The sequence below is a fragment of the Rhinatrema bivittatum genome, chromosome 17, assembly GCF_901001135.1.
Source record: "Rhinatrema bivittatum chromosome 17, aRhiBiv1.1, whole genome shotgun sequence".
NCBI lineage: Eukaryota > Metazoa > Chordata > Amphibia > Gymnophiona > Rhinatrematidae > Rhinatrema > Rhinatrema bivittatum.
In genome coordinates this window covers 55,907,241-55,925,020 of record NC_042631.1, presented here as the reverse complement: position 1 = coordinate 55,925,020, position 17,780 = coordinate 55,907,241, and the positions used below count along the sequence as shown (strand labels likewise).

General features: G+C 45.6%; 1 protein-coding gene across 2 annotated transcripts in view; it reads right to left on the bottom strand.

Annotated features, from left to right (window-relative positions):
* The window catches only part of LOC115079357 (sodium/hydrogen exchanger 11-like), a 561,464-nt gene that overhangs the window by 14,455 nt on the left and 529,229 nt on the right, over positions 1-17,780 (bottom strand). The gene's annotated exons all lie outside the window — the stretch shown is intronic.

The following is a 17,780-nucleotide window of genomic DNA, read 5'->3' as shown; positions in this document are numbered from 1 at the left end:
TGATTATGCACATATTATTGTAATCCACCATTAATTGTGGATTATTGGAATATAAATTGCTTCAATAAATAAATAAATAAAAATTAAATTACTGCAAACTCCATTATTCCTTCTTCCAGGAACTAAAACTCTGCTGAAGAAAAGTATATTGAGGTTTGCTTATGTATTTATATTAATAAGTTTGTATCCCACACATATCTACGTATTCATGGCAGCTAATGAAAGAATTCATAATAAATCCTGAATAAGGGGTTGATTTTAAAAGGCGCACGCTTCCATGTGCACACGGGTCCTGGCACACAAATGCTAGTAAATACATTTCCCGTTCATACATGCACGCCAGATTTTAATGTCCATGCATGCATGTATGGGCGAGGGGCCTCCTCTGCGTACAGGGTGGGATTTTTTTAATTACACACGGCGACGTGATCGGGCTTCTTCCCAGTTCCCTCCCAGTCTGCTCCAATTAAGGAGCGGACTGGGAGGAATCTTCCCTACCCTCCTACCTAACCTTCCTCCCTTTTCCGCTCTCCACCCCAAAACCTAAATCTAACCTTTAACCTCTAACCTAAAGCTTTTCCAGTCCTTGCTGAGACCTACACCCGACATCTCAAACACATTATCAAAAATGGATTTAAATAAGAAACCATTCACTTCTCCGTCTTCACCATCACCTTGTTATCAATGTCATATACTATACAAATTTCATTATATTGGAATCGATTTTGCTACACTGTAAATAATTTGCTGTCTGTTAACTTCCCCTCTTCTCTCTTCCAGCTCCCAGTTATTTGCTTCCCTGTTTTATTGTAACTGTCACTCTCCTAATCATGCTCTAGTTACAGTTGTTTGCGTTCTCTTTTACCTTGCACACTTTGTTAAATGTAAACCGGTTTGATGTGATTCCTGTCATGAAAGCCGGTATAGCAAAAATAATAAAATAAATAAATAACCTAGCTATCCCCATTTTTTTGTTTTTGTACTTACTTCATGTTACCTGCAGGAACACTCCCGATGGCATCAGCATTTTCCCCTGACGTTGGCTTCCCTCGCGGTGCGGCTCCGCGCGAATCGGGGCTTGGCCACGCCCCCTTTTGACTTCAGACACCGGCGGAAGTACTGGGCAGCGCGGGAAAGCTTGCCTATTTATAGGGAGTTTCTTCTCTTCCGCGCTGCTTCGGCCACGAGTAGTGTTGGGGAGTTTTTCTGCTGTTTTCCTGCTGCTTGCTGCCTGCTAGACCCGGACTGTTATTGGATTCTTCTGCCTGCTGCCTGCCTCTGGATAAGTTGCCTTGGTTCCTGTTGTTCGCTGCCTGCCCTGACCTGGACTGTTACTGGATTACTCTGTCTGCTTCCTGCCTCTGGACAAGTCACCTTGGTTCCTGTCATTGCTACCGGCTCTACCTGGACTACCGGTGGTCACAGAACCCGGCGCCAGTCCTCGAGATTCCTGTTCCAAGTGTCTCTACTAGCCAAGGTAAGCGGTCACCAGTCTTGGTTCCACGTCTCATTGTAACAGTTGGCCGAAGCCATGGAACCAGTCAATCTGACCGCACTTCAGGCCATCCCAGGTTTGGCCTCCCGGCTTCAGCAACAACAAGGGGTCCTCAACCAAGTAACAGGGGTACTAGACCGCTTAGTCACCTGTATGGATGCGCTAGCCCATGCACCTGCAACACCAGTGACGAATACCACTGCTTCATCTAACCCTATCCGTTTACCTCCTCCGCCATGATTTAACAGAACTTCAGCGCAGTGTCAGGGCTTCATTAATCAATGTCGAATGCACTTCTCACTGCAGTCATTTTCGTTCCCATCAGACAAGACTAAAATTCATTTTGTCACTGCTGGAGGGTTCAGCCCTGGCCTGGGCTTCACCTTAACCCCATTCTTAACAATTTGGACCGGTTCCCGAAAGAATTCCGGCTCATCTTTGACGAACCAGGTCGTTCTACTTTGGCAGCTAATGATTTATTACAAATCAAACAAGGTTCTCGCTCAGTAGGTGAATACGCCATTCAATTCCGAACGTTGGCCGCGGAACTCGCTTGGGGTGAGGATAGTCTCACCGCCATATTTCGACAGGGGCTGGCCGAGAACATAAAGGATGAATTGGCTGGCAGGGATCCCCCGGAATCTTTAGAAGAACTTATCCGGCTAGCCATTTGATTGGATTTACGATTTCAAGAAAGAGCACGTGAACGTACTGCCACTCGAAGGACATTTCGTTTAGCCCCCACCTTTCATCAACCTGTTGTCGCCCCATGACCGACCGAGGTACCCGTGAATGTTGAGGAACCCATGCAAATTGACAGATTTCGATTAACTCCTGAGGAACGTCAACGGCAAAGACTGAGAAATCTCTGCATATATTGTGCAGGATCAGGCCATTTCGTTAACAAATGTCCCAACAAATCGGGAAAATCTTGGACCTAGGTCGGGTCCCTGGGTCCCACCATTCCCTCTCCTAAACTACTGATTCCTGTGACCATCATCATTAAGGACAAACCTATTCAACTTCAGGCTTTCATAGATTCAGGGGCGGCCGGCAATTTCATTGAAGAAAGTCTGGTTAAAAGCCGTCATATTCCTGTGGAACTGTTACCCATTTCCCTTTCAGTTACCTCTGTATCTGGACAGCCCGTGGGAATTCGAATATCTCACCATACCAAACCCATTTTAATGAATTCAGGAGTTCTCCATCAAGAGAGCATTCAACTATATGTACTTCCATCCTCGGTCAACCAAATAATCTTGGGTCTACCCTGGTTAAGAGAACATCAATTTCGACTGGATTGGGCCTCTCTACAATTAATTAGTTGGAGTCCATACTGTTTCCAAAACTGTCTAAAACAAGTTCAGAATTGTAGAATCCAATATACGCAGCTCTCTTCCGGTATTCCCGCCCTTTATGAAGAGTTCGCAGACGTTTTTAGTCAACAAGCAGAATCTTTACCACCTCATCGAGATTACGATTGTGTAATTGATATTCTCCCAGGAAAAGTTCCTCCTAGGGGCAGGATTTATACCCTATCAGAAACCGAATCAGCAGCCTTGAAACAATATATCGAGGAGAACCTAGCACGAGGATTCATCAGACCTTCCACTTTACCAGCTGGAGTGGGATTCTTTTTTGTTAAAAAGAAGGATGGGTCCTTAAGAGCCTGTATTGACTATCGAGGATTAAACAACATTACCAAGAAAAACAGGTATCCTATTCCCCTTATTTCGGAACTATTTGATCAGATTAAAGGAGCTCAAGTCTTTACTAAATTGGATTTAAGAGGGGCCTACAACTTGATTCAAATTCGAGAAGGAGATGAATGGAAAACGGCTTTTAACACACACGATGGACATTACGAATACAGGGTAATGCCGTTTGGTCTTTGTAATGCTCCTGCCGTATTTCAAGCCATGATCAATGACATCTTTCGCTATATCCTCTACTCCCATGTCATTGTCTATTTGGATGATATACTAATTTTTTCTAACAACATGAAACAGCATCAGGAGCATGTGCAACAGGTTCTGCAATGTCTCAGAGAAAATAAACTTTATGCCAAATTAGAAAAATATGTGTTTCATAAAGATCAGTTACCATTCCTGGGATATATCATCTCCAACAAAGGTTTATCCATGGACCCGGGTAAACTCAAAGCCATTTTGAACTGGCCTCAACCCATAGGATTGAAAGCCTTACAAAGATTTCTGGGATTTTCCAATTATTATAGACAATTCATTCCGAATTTTTCTTCTTTAGTGGCTCCTCTTACTGCCCTCACAGAAGGGGAGCTCCCATCCAGAAATAGCCGGAGGAGGCCGTCCATGCCTTTCTTCAATTAAAAAAGGAATTCACCAAGGACACTTGCCTCAAGCGCCTCGATTCCACCAAACCCTTTATTCTAGAAGTTGATGCCTCTGCTGTAGGAGTGGGTGCGCTTCTGCTACAAACGGCAGACGATGGGAAAGTGGTGACGTGCGCTTTCTTTTCAAGAAAATTCTCATCAGCAAAGAGAAATTATACCATCGGGGATCGGGAACTTTTAGCGATAAAGTTGGCCTTTGAGGAATGGCATCATCTCTTAGAAGGCTCCCGGTATACTGTGACTGTCTACATGGATCATAAAAATTTGGAATACCTGGCGAAGGCTCAACGCTTAAATCCCCGACAAGCTCGCTGGGCACTTTTTTTTTAGCAGGTTTAATTTTGTTTTGCATTTCCGACCTGCACAGAAGAATCTGCAGGCAGACGCCCTCTCGAGAAGCTTTGATCGTGATGATATACCTGACCCTCCTCGTTACATAATAGATCCTGCACAGATACAGCTGGCTGCTACCTTTACGGTTCCCATTGGTAAAACAGTGGTTCCCAAACGGTTAAGATTAAAAGTTTTTCATTGGCACATGACGCTCAATTAGCAGGGCATGCGGGAATTTCACGTACCAAGGATCTGGTATCTAGACATTATTGGTGGCCCTGGTGGAAGAAAGATATTAAGGCCTATGTAGATTCATGCTTGGTATGTGCAGCTCAGAAGACTCCTTGACGGAAACCCTTTGGTCTCTTACAACCGTTACCGGTCCCCACAAAACCGTGGACTCACATTGCCACCGATTTTATCACTGATCTTCCGACTTCTGACAATAACACTGTCATATGGGTGGTGGTGGACCGTTTTTCCAGAATGGCTCATTTTATTCCGCTGCCGGGATTACCTTCTGCATCAGAATTAGCTCACTTATTTCGTCAACACATTTTTCGTCTTCATGGCTTGCCTCTCAATATTGTTTCAGATAGAGGGGTGCAATTTACAGCTCGATTTTGGAAAAAACTGTGCAAACTTCTAAAAATCAAACTTGAATTCTCCTCAGCCTATCATTCCCAAACCAATGGACTCACAGAACGGACGAATCAATCCCTGAAGGCTTTCCTTCGATCTTATGTCAATCAACGACAAGATAATTGGGCTCCCTTGTTGGTCTGGGCAGAAATATGTCATAATAATCATTTGACCCAAGTTACGGGGAGGTCTCCCTTTTTTGTAGTCTTTGGTAGACACCCACGACTCCCGTTACCTATCGCTACCTCTTCAATTTGTCCGGCTGTCAACACTAGCATCGCCTCTATGACCAAGTTATGGGAAAAGACACATGCCTTACTATTAAAGAATGCCGCTAGAATGAAGATCCAAGCGGATAAGATGAGATGTCCTGCTCCTCGACTCCAGGCAGGAGATCTCGTGTGGTTGAGCACCCACAATCTTCGATTACGCATGCTGTCATTAAAATTTGCACCTCGCTTTATTGGACCTTTCCCTATTGAGAAGCAGATTAATGCAGTCACTTATAGACTGCGTTTACCCTCTCTTTGTGGATTCACAACACCTTCCACGTGTCTTTACTCAAACCTGCAATTTTGTCTTGGCCGTCCAGAAGGAGGAGGCCTAATACGTACATAATACAGAATGATAACCAATTCGAAGTGGAGGACATCCTGGATTCCAGAAGATGTAGGGGACAACTACAATATTTAATTTCTTGGAAGAACTTTGGACCTGAGGAGAACACTTGGGAACCTGCTCATAATATACAGGCACCTCGTTTGCTTAAAAAATTCCATCAACGCTTTCCTCTCAAGCCCCGACCAAGAGAGAGGAGAAGAGGGCCTTGCCGGGGGGGGGGGGGGGGGGGTACTGTTACCTGCAGGAACACTCCCGATGGTGTCGATATTTTCCCCTGACATTGGCTTCCCTCACGGCGCGGCTCCACGCGTATCGGGGCTTGGCCACGCCCCTTTTGACATCAGACGCCGCGGAAGTGCTGGGCAGCGCGGGAAAGCTTGCCTATTTATAGGGAGCTTTTTCTCTTCCGCGCTGCTTCGGCCACGAGTAGTGTTGGGGAGTTTTTCTGCTGTTTTCCTGCTGCTTGCTGCCTGCTAGACCTGGACTGTTATTGGATTCTTCTGCCTGCTGCCTGCCTCTGGATAAGTTGCCTTGGTTCCTGTTGTTCGCTGCCTGCCCTGACCTGGACTATTACTGGATTACTCTGTCTGCTGCCTGCCTCTGGATAAGTTGCCTTGGTTCCTGTTGTTCACTGCCTGCCCTGACCTGGACTGTTATTGGATTACTCTGCCTGCTTCCTGCCTCTGGACAAGTCACCTTGGTTCCTGTCGTTGCTACCGGCTGTACCTGGACTACCAGTGGTCACCGAACCCGACGCCAGTCCTCGAGATTCCTGTTCCAAGTGTCTCTACTAGCCAAGGTAAGCGGTCACCAGTCTTGGTTCCACGTCTCATTGTAACACTTCACATCCGGAGCAGAAGTATTTTCCATGCGCCGGCCAGGTACTGGCACGCGCTTACCCGGGACAGTGTCTAATGGCGCTGTCCTGGCCTGTCCCTTTCTTGAAACCCGGCACTTCGACGCATATCAGGAGTTACACATGTGGCTGGGCCCTTTGGAAAATGCACACGGCGCATGCAGGGCTCAACCACGCACATAACCCCCGAATTTTACGCACTCACAGCTTTTAAAATCCGGGCTTAAGTGACTAAAACAAGACATAACAAAAACATAAAATGAGTTGTTACCATCTTATGCAATAATTATATAAGGGACCTTCGGTTTCCCCTTAGTAAAGGAGTGTTCCTTTAATCTGGGGAAGTTCTGTGCAGAAACAATTGAGAAAGGTATGGGTTTTGATCCCCATGTAGGAGTATGCAGATGGTGTGTCCCAGCTGTTTATCATCCCACATCACCTGCTATCATAGAAACATAGAAACATAGAAATGACGGCAGAAGAAGACCAAACGGCCCATCCAGTCTGCCCAGCAAGCTTCACACATTTTTTCTCTCATACTTATCTGTTTCTCTTAGCTCTTGGTTCTATTTCCCTTCCACCCCCACCATTAATGTAGAGAGCAGTGATGGAGCTGCATCCAGCTTGATTAGTTAGGGGTAGTAGGGGTAGTAACCGCCTCAATAAGCAAGCTACACCCATGCTTATTTTTTTTACCCAGACTATGTTATACAGCCCTTATTGGTTGTTTTTCTTCTCCCCTGCCGTTGAAGCAGGGAGCTATGCTGGATATGCGTGAAGTATCAGTTTTTTTTCTCCCCTGCCGTTGAAGCAGAGAGCTATGCTGGATATGCATGAAGTATCAGTTTTTCTTCTCTCCTGCCGTTGAAGCAGAGAGCTATGCTGGATATGCGTGAAGTATCAGTTTTTCTCCCATGCTGTTGAAGCAGAGAGCCATGCTGGATATGCATCGAAAGTGAAGTATCAGGCACATTTGGTTTGGGGTAGTAACCGCCGTAACAAGCCAGCTACTCCCCTCTTTGTGAGTGCAAATCCTTTTTTCCACATTTCCTCTTGCTGTTGAAACTTAGAGCGATGTTGGAGTCACAGTAAGCATGTGTATGTTTATTGAATAAGGGTATTGTCTCCAGGCAGTAGCCATCATTATGGTGAGTCACCCACTCTTCATTGGCGGCCTCTTGACTTTATGGATCCACAATGATTATCCCACGCCCCTTTGAAGTCCTTCACAGTTCTAGTCTTCACCACTTCCTCCGGAAGGGCATTCCAGGCATCCACCACCCTCTCCGTGAAGAAATACTTCCTGACATTGGTTCTGAATCTTCCTCCCTGGAGCTTCAAATCGTGACCCCTGGTTCTGCTGATTTTTTTCTTATGGTAAAGGTTTGTCGTAGCCTTTGGATCATTAAAACCTTTCAAGTATCTGAAAGTCTGTATCATATCACCTCTGCTCCTCCTTTCCTCCAGGGTGTACATATTTAGATTCTTCAATCTCTCCTCGTACGTCATCCGATGAAGATCCTCCACCTTCCTGGTCGCCCTTCTTTGTACCGCTTCCATCTTGTCTTTGTCTTTTTGTAGATACTAGGGATGTGAATCGTTTTAGGACGATTAAAATTATCGTCCGATAATTTTAATATCGTCTTAAACCGTTATGGAACACAATACAATAGAGATTCTAACGATTTATCATTATAAATCGTTAGAATCGTGAGCCGGCACACTAAAACCCCCTAAAACCCACCCCCGACCCTTTAAATTAAATCCCCCACCCTCCCGAACCCCCCCTCAAATGACTTAAATAACCTGCGGGTCCAGCGGCGGTCCGGAACGGGCTCCTGCTACTGAATCTTGTTGTCTTCAGCCGGCGCCATTTTCCAAAATGGCGCCGAAAAATGGCGGCGGCCATAGACGAACACGATTGGACGGCAGGAGGTCCTTCCGGACCCCCGCTGGACTTTTGGCAAGTCTTGTGGGGGTCAGGAGGCCCCCCCCAAGCTGGCCAAAAGTTCCTGGAGGTCCAGCGGGGGTCAGGGAGCGATTTCCCGCCGCGAATCGTTTTCGTACGGAAAATGGCGCCGGCAGGAGATCGACTGCAGGAGGTCGTTCAGCGAGGCGCCGGAACCCTCGCTGAATGACCTCCTGCAGTCGATCTCCTGCCGGCGCCATTTTCCGTACGAAAACGATTCGCGGCGGGAAATCGCTCCCTGACCCCCGCTGGACCTCCAGGAACTTTTGGCCAGCTTGGGGGGGGGCCTCCTGACCCCCACAAGACTTGCCAAAAGTCCAGCGGGGGTCCGGAAGGACCTCCTGCCGTCCAATCGTGTTCGTCTATGGCCGCCGCCATTTTTCGGCGCCATTTTGGAAAATGGCGCCGGCTGAAGACAACAAGATTCAGTAGCAGGAGCCCGTTCCGGACCGCTGCCGTTCCGGACCGCCACTGGACCCGAAGGTTATTTAAGTCATTTGGGGGGGGATTTAATTTAAAGGGTCGGGGGTGGGTTTTAGGGGGTTTTAATGTGCCGGTTTTGCGATTTTACGTTTTTTTCGATTTTTTCACGATTTTTCACGATATTTTACCCCCCCAAACGGCAACAATACGATTCCCTCCCCCTCCCAGCCGAAATCGATCGTTAAGACGATCGAGGACACGATTCACATCTCTAGTAGATACGGTCTCCAGAACTGTACACAGTACTCCAGTTGAGGCCTCACCAAGGACCTGTACAAGGGAATAATCACTTCCCTTTTCTTACTCGATATTCCTCTCTCTATGCAGCCCAGCATTCTTCTGGCTTTTGCTATCGCCTTGTCGCATTGTTTCGCAGACTTTATATCATTAGACACTATCACCCCAAGGTCCCTCTCCTGCTCCGTGCACATCAACCTTTCCCCCCCCCCATCGAATACAGTTCATTCGGATTTCCACTCCCCATATGCATGACTTTGCACTTCTTGGCATTGAATCTCAGCTGCCATATCTTCGACCACTCTTCCAGTTTCCTTAGATCCCGTCTCATTCTCTCCACTCCTTCCGGCGTGTCCACTCTGTTGCAGATCTTAGTGTCATCCGCAAAAAGACAAACTTTACCTTCTATACCGTCCGCAATGTCGCTCACAAAGATATTGAACAGGACCGGTCCCAACACCGATCCTTGCGGTATACCACTTAAAACCGCTCTCTCTTCAGAGAAGGTTTCATTTACCATCACACATTGTCTTCTGTCCGTCCGTCCGTCCGTCTATTTTGACTCTTTCCACTGGAGGTGGTTAGAATATACACATAGTCTAATATTGAATCAGACCTCAGTCCTATATGTAATACTCTTCCAGAAAACCTCTTTAAATACTTTTAATCCTTGTGCCGCACCTGAAGGGTACTTCACGCTCCCTTGTATTTTCCTGAATTCTTTCCACTCCTTAGGCAGTGCGTGGTGGGCACTTCTCACACACCCTTAAGTAACTTTCCCCAATAGCAATAAACATTTTGTTACCTTTGTGTTGTATATTCTTTGTTTCTACTATCAGTGCACTTTACTGAAATCCTTTGCTTTAGATGGAATTTATAGCCCTTTGTGCACTGATAGTAGAAACAAAGAATATACAACACAAAGGTAACAAAATGTTTATTGCTATTGGGGAAAGTTACTTAAGGGTGTGTGAGAAGTGCCCACCACGCACTGCCTAAGGAGTGGAAAGAATTCAGGAAAATACAAGGGAGCGTGAAGTACCCTTCAGGTGCGGCACAAGGATTAAAAGTATTTAAAGAGGTTTTCTGGAAGAGTATTACATATAGGACTGAGGTCTGATTCAATATTAGACTATGTGTATATTCTAACCACCTCCAGTGGAAAGAGTCAAAATAGAAGTAAATTGGGGGAGTAAAGAAAGGCAAAACTAACTTCCTCTGCATAATCTGAGGAATATAACAAATTGGATTCAAGGAGTATAAAACTTTCACATAGAAGTAGAGGAGTCACAAGTTTATTCTATCTGCTATTATTTATTGCTGCTAATCAATCGAATACGAGAAATGTCAGTAAAGAAGTTGGAAACCACAAATTCTTCTGCAGTGTGTTTATTGGATGTTGAGACTGTATAATTGTTTGTTTATGCTGTGAAGTAAGGGATGGAAATGGCATAATTGTAAAAAGGAACTGCATAGAAGAGCTACTGTTTGTCCCAACAAATTGGAAGTCATGGCCTTAGGTGAAAGCTATCCAGTGGGGAGAAGGAGTGAATAGATGCAGTTGTGCAGAAAGGGTCTATCTCTACATTTGCTTCCTATGTGCCCTGGGTGCCAAGTGAAAGGCTCCATCCCACCCAGGGGTTACAAAGATAGGCATGCATGCTAAGACCTTTGGTAAATAGAAAAATACATGCTATGCAATAAATCCTAATAAAGGCAGATTTATGCTAGTATTTTATAAACTCTGCAGCAGGAGCCATGTAAATAAAGGAATGTCATATGCAAACGAAGCTTTAGCATGTGTAATGTAAAAAGATTGGTATGCTCTTGAACACAAGTTATTTAGAGAATGCTTGCTAAGGCCTAAACTGTTACATCTGCATTGACTCAGGTGTTTCATTTTTGGCATGCACCTTATTGAAAGGACTCAGCTACCATAAGACTCTATACACTCTACAGTGTAAAAGGCAGTGTGGTTTTACTGTCTGTAATAATGGGACAGTCCAGGAGTTATAATCAAATAGCCTAGTTGTGATGATTATTGCTGTCCTTGTTGGCCATCATATGGCTTTTAAACAAAGATTGAGTGTAGTGTCAAACATTCAATTTTGAGCTATAAGCAGAGGACAGTCTCTTCTTGACTTTTCGGCTGAGATTGAATGACCTGCGACTTGAATTAACTAACAAAATAATGATGTACTGACCATTGCTTAAGCAGGAAGATTAAACCTCCCAATAAAAAACAAATGTAATGGCCTATTGGCCATATACTTCTTTCATACCTCCTGCTAAGATCACCAACAGGACAAATATTGACCTTGGCCCCAACATTATAAAGTGTTCATATAGGTGGGATGGTAAGCTGCTGATGCCCTCTGTAATCAAGGCTGACAGAATCCTCTCCCCAGCATCAATAAAACATAAACATAAAAACATGCCATCCTGGGTCAGACCAAAGGTCCATCAAGCCCAGCATCCTGTTTCCAACAGTGGCCAATCCAGGCTATAAATACCTGGCAAGTACCCAAAACCTAAGTCTATCCCATGCTACAGATGCTAGTAATAGCAGTGGCTGTTTTCTAAGTCAACTTGATTAATAGCAGGTAATGGACTTCTCCTCCAAACCTTTTTTAAACCCAGCTAAACTAACTGCACTAACCACATCCCCGGCAACAAATTCCAGAATTTAATTGTGCGTTGAGTGTAAAAGAACTTTCTCCAATTAGTTTTAAATGTGCTTCATGCTAACTTCATAGAGTGCCCCCTAGTCCTTCTATTATCCGAAAGAGTAAATAACTGATTCACATTGACCCGTTCTAGACCTCTCGTGATTTTAAACACCTCTATCATATTCCCCCCTCAGTCATCTCTTTTCCAAGCTGAACAGTCCTAACTTCTTTAGTCTTTCCTCTTAGGGGAGCTGTTCTACCACCCTTCTCTGTACCTTTTCTAATTCTACTATATCTTTTTTGAGATGTGATGACCAGAAGTACACACAATACTCAACATGAGGTAGCACCATGAAATGATACAAAGGCATTATAATATTCTGTTTTGTTCTCCTTTCCTTTCCTAATAATCCCTAGCATTCTATTTGCTTTCTTGGTTGCTGCTGCATACTGAGCAGAAGATTTCAAAGTATTTTCAACCAGAAACCTAGATCCTTTTCTTGAGTGGTGACTCCTAGCATGGAGCCCTGCACCGTATAGCCATAATTTGTATTACTCTTCCATAAGTGCATCACTTTGCACTTGTCCACATTAAAATTCAATTTCCCTTTGCATGCATGCCCAGTCTCCCAGTTTTGCAGTGTCTTCTTGCAATTTCTCATAATCCTCTTACGATTTAACACCTTTGAATAATTTTGTGTCATCAATAAATCTGATCACCTCACTTGTTCATATTTTCAGGACATTTATGCATATTTTCAGGACATTTATGCATATATCAAAAAGCAGTGGTCCCAGAACAGAACCTTGGGGCATATATGCCAAGGCTGGTCAAAAATCATTTGATGTTAGTCTTGCTTTTCCTTGATCATAAGAAGTTGCCTTATTGGATCAGACCAAGAGTCCATCAAGCCCAGCATCCTGTTTCCAACAGTGGTAATTCAGGATACAAATACCTGGCAAGTACCCAAACATTAAATAGATCCCATGCAACTAATGCCAGTAATAGCAGTAGCTATTGCCTCTTTCAGCTTGACTAATAGCTGTTTATGGACTTCTCCTTCAGCAACTTGTCCAAACATTTTTTGAACCCAGCTAAGCTAACTGCCTTAACCACATCCTCTGGCAATAAATTCCAGAGCTTAATTATGAATTGAATGAAAAATAATTTTCTCCTATTTGTTTTAAATGTGCTCCTTGACAACTTTATGGAGAGCCTGTGTAAACCATGACTGATTTGTGTTGTAGAACATGTAGGAAGGCTCAAATGGCATATCGTATGGCTCGTAGTTCCAGCAGGTTGATCTAGAGTTTCCGCTCAGCAGGTGTCCAAAGCCCTTGTGTCTTGAGGTGGAACACATGTGCACCCCATCCCATGGTGGAAGCATCCATAGTGAGGACCAGTTGGTGATTTGGTATCTGGAAGGGGGCACCCAACTACAGGACTCCCGGAGTGACCCACCAATCTACATCTGAAACCGTTACTGGTGACAGAGGGTTTGATCTCTGGGACCACTGTGACTTGAGGCCCCATTGTACGCAATGCAAGTGAAGATGCGTATGGGGGACAACAAACTTGGCTGCCACCATGTGGCCTAATAGTATGAGGATCTGGTGGGCTGCCGGTCATGAGAGACATTTTAATGCAGAGGCTAAGACTTGAAAGGTGCAAATCCTATCCTGCGGAAGGAAAGCTTTGCAAAGGTGTGTGTTGATAATTGCCCCTATAAATTGGAGTGTTTGAGTGGGCTAGAGGTGAGATTTTTCATAGTTTATGATGAATCCTAGGCAATTCAGAACTTGAAGCTGGGGGATGCGAAGCAGCTCTGGGTTCGGAGCTAAAAGAAGCTAATCGTCCAGGTAAGGAAACACCTTTATTCCCTGCTTCCGAAGATGGGCCACAGCTACTGTGATGAGAAGTGCTGATGAGAGGCCAAAAGGCAGAACTTTGTACTGGTAATGATGAGTGCCCACTTGAAAACAGAGGTAGCAGCAAGATGAGAGCCCTGAGATCCAAAATCATCCATGATCCTCCGGTCTTCTTGGGAATGAGGAAATATTGGGAATAGAATCCCTGAAGATGGTGGTGGGGAGGGATTCGTTGAATTGCCAGTTGATGAATTAAGATGTGGACTTACTGAAGTAGGAGGGGGGGGGGCATTCTTCTCTCCCCTGGATGGGGAAACAAGGTGTGGTGTGGGCAGAGCTGTTTGAAAATGGAGAAGGTAGCCATTGCGGATGTTATTGAGAACTCAATGGTCAGATGTGATCTGAGACAACGCCTGGGTGAAGAAATGGAGATGGCATCTCACTGGGATTTGGAGCTGTGGCCATGGCTGTTGTTGGTAGGGCAGAGGTCTGTAAGGTGGAAGTGATTTGTAGGAGTGTCTGGGACAAAAGAGTTTGTGGTAAGAGGAATAGTAACGTTTCGCACCTGGCTGGTCTACCAGGGACATTAGCAAGGATACCACAACAGTTTGCTCCTTTAAACTGTGAGATTGTCTCACACAATTTGTCTCTGAACAGATTATCCCCTTTTGCAACAGGAGGTCCACCAGCTTCTCAGTCACATCTTTTCTTATGGCACTGGCCCGCAACCAAGCCATCCGTCAAGTTGCAATGGAGGACAAACCGACATATGGCAGAGACTTCAAACCCTTCAAAGATCATCCGGAGAAGGTGTCGTAATTCCTCCATGAGATCAGAAAAAACCTGCCGCTGTTGGGTATCCCCCACAGCATGTTCATCTATCCCTTTAAGTCACTGCAGGCATTTATAGAAATATTGAATTATATAAAATTGTTTTTGTTGAATCTTAGCGGTTTAGCATGGATCCTTGAAAACCCCTTTTTGCCAAAAATCATCTAATAGCGGCTATCCTTGCCTGGGGGTGTATTGGAGTAAAGCCTGGTCTTCCTGGCTTTCTTCATAGCCAAATTGACTACCACTGATGCATGGGGCAGTTGTGCAGGAACATAATGAGTGGATTTCTGCATCCGGAATTTAGTTTGGATTTACGTTAAGTGGAAGAAGCTGAAAAAGGGGATTCCCTGCCTTGTCCATGATCTTATCCAGAACTAAATGAGAAGATAGGGGCCGTCGGTTCATCTGGGACATCAAAGATCTTTAACAGTCCTGCACTTCACCCTGGGGTCTGTCAGACATGTAGTCTCCAAATTCCAAAGGGAGCCTACCTTCTCAATAAACATAGAATAGGAAAAGTCCTTCAGTGAAGAAGTTGGCTCGGGTTGGCCCTCCAAGGGGTCTGAGGGGATCCCTGTGGAGGAGCATGGAGAGGTGGAGGAGTAAGTAATCCAAGTCCTGGTCAGGGTCTGAAGCCTGCCTGGCTCCACTCCACCATTCGATCCTCTCCTTGGGGGCTTTCCGGTGGTGAGGAAGAGGGCAGTGCAACAAACCCTCTGGTGATGGTCTTGAGGAAGAATGAAAAAGCTGTGCAGACACCACAGAATCAAAAAAAGTCTGCAGGAGTCCTGTTATCTGGGAGATGGTATGGGTTGCCACCCCTTTTAATGCTTTGGTGCAGATGTTCGGCATCTTTTGGGCGGTGGAGAATGATGATGTGGTTTGTCCTGATCACCATCTTGCAGTCCAGAACCATTTGATCTTCTGTTTTCCCCTGCTCATGGTAGCAGAAGAGTGGCCCTAGTGTGGTGGAGCCTCATCTTCTGACTCACCTGAAAGTTCCAAGTCAGAAAGTGAAGAAACAGGACCCCTTGAGTGGGGAGGACTTCGCTTGGCTGAAGGATGATGCTTGTGCATTGGTGTTAATGGTTCAACATGGTGGGTTTTGCATTTAGCTTTCCCACCATGCTTCTCCACAATACTTTGCACTATATGCATCAGTCTAGACGATGCATGCATTGATGGTTTCTGCGTCGTTGATGGAGCAGGCGCCGGTTGCATCAATCTGATGTTCTCTGATGCATGCATTTGACACTGGTTGTGTTGGTGGAGTTGGCCACTCTGAGTGCGTCAATTGGGAGTTTGTATTGGGTGATGGACAATGCTTATGTGCATGCTTCATGGTCAGGGTCATAGCCAGATCCTTCCACACAATCAACGCTGAAGAGGACTGAGCCCTTTCCCTCAAGGTTGGGTGGTCCTTCCTGGTCTTACCTCCTGCTTCTTTTCTAGCCATGGAGGAGGGCTGAAGGGAGGAGGAATGCCTTATCTCCTCATGATGTTTAGGCCCTCACACTGGAGATGAGTGAGCTGACCATTGTGAAGAGGCATAGTAGTCCAACTGCTCCTCCTCCTGGAGCCAGGCTATTTTCACGGCCCTCTATCACTGGGCATAAGGAGACATCCAACCACAATCCACACAGGACACCTGGTCGTGCTCCGGCCCCAGGCACAAGTAAAGCAAATGTTGCTTACCTGTAACAGGTGTTCTCAAAGGACAGCAGGATGTTAGTCCTCACATATGGGTGACATCACAAGATGGAGCCCAATCACGGAAAACTTCTATCAAAGTTTCCAGAACTTTGACTGGTCCCTACTGGGCATGCCCAGCATGGCACCAACCCTGCAGCCAGCAGGGGTCCCCCTTCAGTTTTATTTGATAGCTACAGGCAGGGCCGAAAAAATAAAACAACAAAACGTTATAAACCCAACACCGCAGGGCGGCAGGCGGGTTTCGTGAGGACTAACATCCTGCTGTCCTGTGAGAACACCTGTTACAGGTAAGCAATATTTGCTTTCTCACAGGACAAGCAGGATGGTAGTCCTCACATATGGGTGAGTACCAAGCTGAGGATGTCCGAACATGCACCAAATGTACCCAACGGCGTGCAACAGGCACAACAACTGGGGTGGAATTTGGAAGAGGGCATCCTGAACCCCACCGGGCAGGCGGAAGGGTGTTGGTACGTCACGTTGGAAATAAGTTACGCAGGACAGATTGGCCGGAGATGGAATCTTGTCTTCTGGCTTTGTCCAAGCAATAGTGGGGTGCGAAGGTATGGAGAGAGCTCCAGGTGGCAGCCCTGCAAATGTCAGGAAGCGGCACCAATCTTAGGTGTGCTACTGAAGTTGCCATGGCCCTCACAGAGTGTGCTTTAACACGGTCTTGAAAAGGAATGCCTGCTTGCTGGTAGCAAAGAGATATGCAGTCTTCCAAGAGGAGAGAGTCTGCTTACCCACAGGTTGCCCTAATTTGTTGGGATGGAAAGAGACGAATAATTGAGTGCTCTTCCTGTGGGGAAGTGTACGGTCTAGATAGAAAGTAGAGCTCGTTTACAGTCAAGGGTATGCAGAGCCTGTTCCCCTGGATTGGAATGGGGTCTGGGAAAAAAGGTAGGTAGTATGATGGATTGATTAATATGAAACTCTGAAACTACCTTGGGTAAAAACTTAGGGTGAGTGCGGAGTACCGCCCGGTCCTGCAGGAGTTTAGTGTAAGGCGGATAGGTAACTAGGGCCTGTAACTCACTAACCCTGCGAGCTGAAGTGATAGCTAAAAGGAAAATCACTTTCCATGTGAGATATTTTAGGTCACAGGAGTGAAGAGGCTTGAATGGTGGTTTCATGAGCCAACCAAGAACCAGGTTAAGGTCCGAAGAAGGGGCCAGAGGACGTAAAGGTGGCTTGATATGGAGCAAGCCCTTTAAAAATCGTGTTACAACGGGTTGTACTGATATAGTGCATCCCCAACACATTTATGGAAGGCGGCTACCACACTGACATGCATTCTGATGGAAGAGGTTTTTAGACCTGACTCTGACAAATGCCAGAGATAGTCCAAAAACCTTGGGATTGGACAGGCAAAGGGATCAAGGGACTGCGAAGTGCACCATGATGTGTACCTTTTCCATTTATAGGAATAAGATTTTCTTGTGGAAGGCTTTCGGGAAGCAATCAGGACATGAGAAACCGAATCTGAAAGGTTAAGTGGTTGAAGGATTAACCTTTCAACATCCATGCCGTCAGGGACAAGGCCTGAAGATTGGGATGGCGTAGGCATCCGTCATTTTGAGTGATCAGATGCGGGTCCGTTCCCAAGGGAATGTGCCTGCGGATGGAGAAATCCTGGAGTATGGGAAACCACACTTGGCGTGGCCAGTGAGGTGCTATCAGGATCATGG